This window comes from Eumetopias jubatus, unplaced genomic scaffold, assembly GCF_037043125.1.
Source record: "Eumetopias jubatus isolate StellerSeaLion01/CBP00866 unplaced genomic scaffold, mEumJub1_p1.0 scaffold_6, whole genome shotgun sequence".
NCBI lineage: Eukaryota > Metazoa > Chordata > Mammalia > Carnivora > Otariidae > Eumetopias > Eumetopias jubatus.
Window position 1 is genome coordinate 82,592,346 of NW_028274812.1, and position 7,858 is coordinate 82,600,203.

Here is a 7,858-nt window from a genome sequence, read left to right on the forward strand (position 1 = left end):
TCTGTGAAGGGCCAACCCAGATAGTGAGAGACCTAACTGAAGGCAGAGAAGGAAGAAAGGTAGCAAGTGTGGTAAACAGATTTGTTCCATATAGAATCTTTTCTTTTTATAATCAGCTCTCGATATTCTGCAGAAAGCTGAAAGTTCTGTTTCTCCGACCCCTTGCAGTGACGTAGACTCTGCCAATCGGATGCACATGCATTATATTCAGAATTGAATTAAGTGGAGAGAGAGAGAGAGCACTTCAGACATAACCAGCGTGTGCTGATTAGCAGACACCGTGTGACTCTGAAATCAACAGTTCTCGAAGTGGCTTCTGGATTCCCCCATTCTCCAGTGGTATGTTCCTGGAGAGGCTGAAGAGTATAATACTGGAGACAGAGACCGGGAGGATGGTTTCCTTGGCAGGCCAGCTCTGCCACGTTGTTCAGGGGTTCATTCTTGGAAGTCCAGTGTAAAGCCTACCCCTCCAGCTATTCCAGGGATTTTTGTAAGCACGTAAGTCTCTATGTTGTATCCCTTTCTGCAAGTGGTTTCTGTTTCCTGAAACTGGAGCCTGAATGATACAACAGGGCAGAAGGCAGCAAACTACAGCTCATGGACCTAAACTGGCCAGCCACCTGTTTTTTGTTTTTTTGTTTTTTGTTTTTTTATGGCCAAGGAGCTGGGAATAGTTTTCACATTATCAAGTGGTTACATTTTAAATTCTTATATAAGGTACAGTGGCCAGATTTGTTCAATAAAAATACTAGATGCTGAATTAGATTTGTATTTCAGATAAATAATTTTTAAGTATGTCCCAAATATTGTAGAGGGTATATTAATGCTAAAAAAAATTTTATTTGGTAACCCTCATTTAAGTTCCTACATAATAGGCTTTTGGCTTGCAAATTTAAAAATCTTAATATGTGGCCTTTGGGAGAAAGACCTTAAAGGGATTTGTAAACTTCTATAATAAATGACCTCTCTGTACACACATTAGTAGTTGTCCAGGGCTGCTGAACCAATTCTGTCAGTTCAGGCAGCATTTAATAAGCACCTTAGGGCTTCCTTGGGAGTAAACTGGAAAAACCTGAGGTGGCCAAAACAGCTTAGGGAGGCTCCTTGGTAAAGGATGCTGATGCTGAAGGAGTCAGGCCTCAGTAACAGGACTCCCTAACAGAAATCAAGATCTAAAGAAAAGGAGGGTGGACCCTTCTCATTGTGAGAAAGCATACTGGTTCCAGTCTTAAGGGAACTAGAAACAGAATAGTCTCTAGAGCAGAAACATCTCTGACGTGCTAATTTCCTGCATTCTGTCTGGATCTGGAGAGATGGCCCAGGAATCACTGTGGATCCACCATAAAGGATGAAACCAAACACAGGAGTACCAAAAAAAAAAAAAAAATGGAAAGCAGTTAATATGGTGTGCCAATTATTAAAGTATTAAGTTATTGTCTTTCAGCCCCAAACCCACCCTTCCCTCCTCCGCCTTGTGATGCCGCATTTGGGACTCTACAAACCCCATTCCTGCTCTGTTGCCTCCTTTCCTGAGTAGGGACGCAAACCTGGAGGAGAAGGAAGGGACTTGCTCTTTCCCATCCGTTTCCTGAGGATCTCCAGTCTATGGCAATTCCTTCCAGCAATGCTTCCGTACCTTCCTGCAACAGCACCTGAACTGAGTGTGCAACTTTTCCAGCACTCTCAAAACCAACCCCAGAGGTACTAGCACCATCCAGCTGGTACCTCCCCAGGGGCTTGGAATTTCAGCTCCGTGACTTCCCTTCTCTCAGTTACTAAATTTTAATGATTCCAACCATATTAAGCTCAAATCCCCCTTAAGAGAACTGGCTGTGAGGGCCTTCGTTGACAATAGCCCCACCTGTGGCTTTTGCTGTGGCCTCATCACCACAAGTGAGCTGAGGTCAAACCCCTACCCCACTCTGCCATTCTCCCCCAAGCCCTGGTCAATTCCTGCTAATGCCTGGGCACAGTGTGGTCCAAGTGCTAGTCCCTTCCTATAGGATGTAGGACTCCACCAATGGGCAACTTTGGCTGAGGACTCTTCACCATCCTGGTTGGAACATTTTTTAAACTGCCCCATTGTCTAAGAATTTTCTGCCCTCCCTCTTTATTCACAGGTATTAGACCCATTCCAAGGTCTGAAGGTTGTTTCTGCCTACTTCTGCTTGCTTCCCACTTATCCCTCATAGGTGTTTCTCCCAATAAATCTCTTGTACATGGAATTTCATCTTGGTGGCTGCCTCTCCAATGAACAAACACAGAAGTAATTGTAGTTGTTCAGGCAAGGGATGATCCCAGCTTAGAGGAGGACATCAGCCATGCACATGGAGACAAGTGGACAGATAGGACATGTACTGACACGTATTACAGTGAAAGAATGTACAGCACCTGTCTGCTGTGTGATTAGATGTTGGGGAAAGTGGCAATGAGGGGATTTTAAATTATACCAAAATGGAGCGTTGGACTACAGTCTCTAGTGACTTTGAATATAATTACCTCTTGTATTGCAAAACAAAGTTTCCTTTGGAATTCATAGAGGTAAATGCCTCTTTTCAAGATTTAAATCATGGAGGAGATGCCTGGGTGACTCAGTCAGTTAAGCATCTGCCTTCAGCTCAGGTCATGATCCCAGGGTCCTGGGATGGAGCCCCGTGTCAGGTTCCATGCTCAGCGGGGATCTTGCTTCTCCCTTTCCCCCCTGCTCATGCTCTCTCTCTCTCTCTCAAATAAATACGTAAGTAAATCTTAAAAAAAAAAAGATTTAAATCATGATAGATAATGTTCCAAAGAGAAGTTGCATCAGAGATATGCAGAGACTACATGGCCAGTTACTATAATCATATTTCTCTTCCTCACCTTTTATCATGAGTTCTTCCTTCCTGAATTATTTTCTGTGCTTTCCACTTAAGCAAATTTATTTTTCATGACTCGCTTTGCTCTCAACAACACTTGCCATCAAGGGTCTCTTTTCATTAGCCACTTGGCTTGGAAGACACCACACACTCTGGGTTCTCTCCCCACCACACTGGCAATGCCTTCTCAGTTTCTATGGCTAGCTGCTCCTTTTCTGCTGGACCTCTAAATGTTAGAGTGCCCCTGGGCTCAACCCTCATGCTTCTCTTCCATTCATACTCCTATCTCTCACCTCCTAGATTATCTTATCCAGTCCTGGGACTTCAAATATCATGAATATGTCCATGACTCCCAAATTGCTAGGAGGAACCGTGACTCCCAGACTTCTCCCTAAGCTCCAGGTTTGCTATCCAACTGCCAACTCAACATCTTCATTTGAATATTCAATAGGCATTTCCAAGTAAACAGACCCAGCAGGAACTTTTGACTTCCCCCTAACACTCCCCCAGATCCTTCTGCTACCCTCCTCATATTCAGGCTCCCCATCTCATTAAAAGCACCTCTTAACACCCAGTGGATTCCTATCTTCTGTAACTGCTTCCCTTCCTTCTCTCTGGACCTCCTAACCATAAACAAATCCTCACATGTCCTGTCAGACCTAACCTCCCCTGGCCCTCTCTATTCCCTTTACTAGCTTTCTCTTTCTTCATAGAAGCTTTCACTCTGTGTGCATGTGTATATATTTTTTGTTTACTTGTGTCAAAACAAAACAAAAAACAAGAATGTAAGCCTGTCTCTTTGCTCACCGCTATTTCTCCAGGTGCCAAGAAGTGAACCTGGCACATAGTAGGCATCATAAATATTTGTCAGATCAATGAATGTCTAAGGGACTATATAAATGCATCAAGGAGAGCTCCCCACTGCTCTTTTTTTTTAAAGATTTTATTTATTTATGACAGAGAGAGAGAGACATAGTGAGAGCAGGAACACAAGCAGGGGGAGTGGGAGAGGGAGAAGCAGGCTCCCCGCGGAGCAAGGAGCCCGAAGCAGGGCTCGATCCCAGGACCCTGGGATCATGGCCTGAGCCGAAGGCAAACGCTTAACGAAGCAGGGCTCGATCCCAGGACCCTGGGATCATGGCCTGAGCCGAAGGCAGACGCTTAACAACTGAGCCCCCCCAGGCGCCCTACTCCCCATTGCTTTTAATGTTACCTCGTTTTATCTCTTTAGGACTTATGTTCTAAAAATCACTTTTGGCTTGCAAGTCCAAGAACTTACTAATAGAGCTTCAGGCCACTGAAGCTATTACTATAACAGTCATTACTTTTACCATTGTAAACTCTCATTTAAATATTTTTTTTGTTTTGTTTTATACTTCACAAGTATTATCTGCAAACTGAGCAAGTGAATAGCTGCATCTCTACTTTTCAGGATGCCCCAACACTTACCTAAGGCATGGACTCCCAGCCAGCATTTTCCAGTGAAATTCAAATCCAGATTTAAAAACAACAACAACAACAACTGACATGTTCTTTTCTCTTTCATCTGTCAGTCTTGTAAGAGTAACCATCTCCCCATTTTCTTCTAATGGATTATTTGATGATTTCTGATCAGTGTCCTGCAAACTTAAATGTTGCCAATGTTATCATCTGTTCCCGGACAGAGTGCACCAGTCCTCATCCCTCACTTACACCCGCGAAACCTGAACATTGTATCCTTGAAAACACTGCTTGCCAGTACATTTGGCCCACCCTAATGCACATTTTATTTTTAAAAGCAAAACTACTTTTTCTGGCACCAGTAGCTCCCTAAGCAGATGAACCTAGAAGCTATGCCATGAACTGACTGTTCCAGAGATATTTTAAGGTAAGAAAGTCTGAAAGCAACATATAGAAGGGTCAGTATGTTTTCCTACCAAATGGTTTTCCTGAGAGCATGTGGTCAAAAAGCCAATCTTTCCGTTCCAAGTTTATGTGAGTTTCTGGGGGAAATAACCTTTATCACCAAGCTGTCAGAAAATCTTAGAACCTGAGGAAGAAGAAACCACACCTGTAACGAAGAAAAATGCTTTTAAAGAAAAATCTGTCACCCCATCTTTGAAATGGAAAGCATTACTTACGCTACAGAAAGCAATTTACATGTTTAGCTGCTGTTGAAAATGATGGATGTTCTAACTTGTTTGAAATGCAACTTCCTAAATTAATAGGAAAGAATGTGTCTTTTGGAAGAGTAATTTCTCCTGCTTATCTCACACTCCCTAAAAAAAAAAAAAAAAAATTAACTCCCCAAAAGTAAATTCAGATATTACAAAGGTCAAATAAACTTAAAAGTAGTTTTAAAATTTTTAAGATTCCTCAAGAGAAGAATATGAGGGGCGCCTGGGTGGCTCAGTTGTTAAGCGTCTGCCTTCGGCTCAGGTCATGATCTCAGGGTCCTGGGATCGAGCCCCGCATCGGGCTCCCTGCTCCGCGGGGAGCCTGCTTCTCCCTCTCCCACTCCCCCTGCTTGTGTTCCCTCTCTCGCTGCTCTCTCTCTCAAATAAATAAATAAAATTTAAAAAAAAAAATAGGTTTCTTTCTTAAAAAAAAAAACACTATATATTTCATACATTTCTTTAATCTCAGTTACATACTTGCCACAGAATACAAACACTGGAGCTGTATCATTGCAATTATGAGATTTTTTACTTTATTTTGGATACTGAGGTAATTTAATGTTTGAATTTTGTGACAAAATTGTGTTTTTTAACCTTGCTCAGTGTCACTAGTTACTGGTCTTTACTTTGTTTTTCCTCCCGTGTGTTACCTTTTTTTTATTATGGCCTTGTCCTACTAAGCTTGCACCCACCCTATCATTCCTTCATTCACTCATTCAGCAATCCTTTATTGACCTTCCACAGTATGCCAGGAGCTACACTGGGTATTGGAAATATACTAGCAATCAATGCCTTGGGGTATTCACAGTCCAGTTGTTTTATGCTACAGCACCTAGAATTGAGCATCTTTGAGGAAAATTTTTAGCAAACACATATATTATTTGTTCCCCTGCTTCTTTCCCCACCAGACTGGGAGCTCTTGAAGGCAGAAATCATAAAATAATCCTCCTGGTTCCTCATAATCTGTCACAGTGCCCAGGTATACGTTAAGTGCCCAGTAAACACAGATTATGTCTTCCCATCCTAGACCTGATCAATTCTAAATTCTCAAGAATACCAGATAAGAGACAATGGTAAAAATCAATTGTGTTTCCTTTATTGGCATCTAGAAAGGATCAAGGAGTCTTAGATCAAATTAGAAATCATCATGACCATCCTGAAATAAAATATGCATAAAATATGAAGTGGAGATGGAGTTTGACTTGGCCTAGAATGTTATATTTCTGAGAGTAATCTGATTGTTCATAAAACCAGGTTTATAGAGATATACTCACAGATATATTATGGGTTTTCTAAGACTAGATAGCCGCCTATTATATCTCTAATGTACAGAAATTTGATCAGAAACCCAAATCCCTAAATCTTTGACCGGCTATTTACTGTATGCAGCACAAGGTCCACCAGTGAAACAGACATCATTCATTCATCCAATCATCAGACACGTACTGAGCACTTACTGTGTTCTTGAGAATGGATTGAAGTTTGCATTAGATACCAGTCACTGTATTTAGTAATTTGTACGATTCCAGTAGAAATGCTACTGTGCTGAATAGTTTGGCCTATTGGGCCTCCAGAGCACTGATTGCCCCTTCAGCACAAGGCTCAGAAAGCAGACAAACAACCTGCCCATATTCAAATGCTGGTCTTCTAACTCTGGTTCTTCCCTACTTATGATAGAGTAAGCCAACAGAGACCCAGACAAGAGCCATCCATACACCAAAAAGCTCAGCTAGAGTGCTGAGCCAGGGTTATGTGATCAATTCCATTTCCCACTGGTCTCATCCTGATGCTGATTAGGAATTACAGGAGTTGGGTTATACCTTAAATGGCAGACACCATTAAGTCCGGTATTTACCCACTGGAATGACTGGAGGGGAAAGAATGAAACCGTGCACCCCATCAAAAATTTCTATAGAAAGGTTTTGCTGATAATCCCTTATTCCTCCCACCGAAAGCACGATGGTATTTCAGTGAGAATTCCATGCTGACTCCTTTTGGGTTACTAGAATAAGGAAAGAGAAAAGGCTTTAAACTTGCATACCCAAACACCCACACACTATAGGTCCTGGAGAGTAGGGCCAACGCCATTGTGCTCGGTCTTTCGACCAACCCAGGCCTGGTCCCACTCGGCTGAGGCTGAGTCATAGCAGGCAGGAAGTTAGGAAGCATGCTGTCTCTTCTCCTACCCACCCACTTCCCAGAGAATTTCATTTCACTGTCACCACAAGCAAGCCAGGCCATATGCTACCATCACCTCTGTAATCAGGTTTCCCATTAAGGGAATAGCAGTTATGTTACATATATAAAGTGTCCTAATTTTTAAAAAGGTGCTCGGAATGTATTTGTCACTTTCTCACAAATATACTTTGGTTTGAGAAAAAAAACGGAATCTTACTGTCTGGTTCTTTTACATGCTTGATCTTTCTTTCCCCATCTCTTGCCCCACTAGCCATGGTGCCACCAGTCCCACCAATGTTTTCAAGTCAATGCTGCTTGCATTTCCTAAAATGAAACCTCCTCCATCTAGTGCTGTGATTTACAGTAAATGGCAGTGTGTAGCCTCCCGGTTTGATAAAAAAATGCACTGGGATCACATGGCTTGGCAATCAGCCATCAAACAGAGTAAGTCCCTCTGGAAAACAGCATGGTTTTGGTTTTGTCCTTCTTTTCCTTCTCTCTCCCTAAACCACTTCTTTGGACAGAAGATGCAAAAATCTCATTTAAGCATTGTTTTTCGGTTTTATAGTTCATGGCAGCTGCTCTCAAAAGAATGGAAAGTGTGTTATTCATGTCTCTTACCCATTACTTGGCATCCTCCTGGCACTTCTTAAATACTCTGTCATAAAG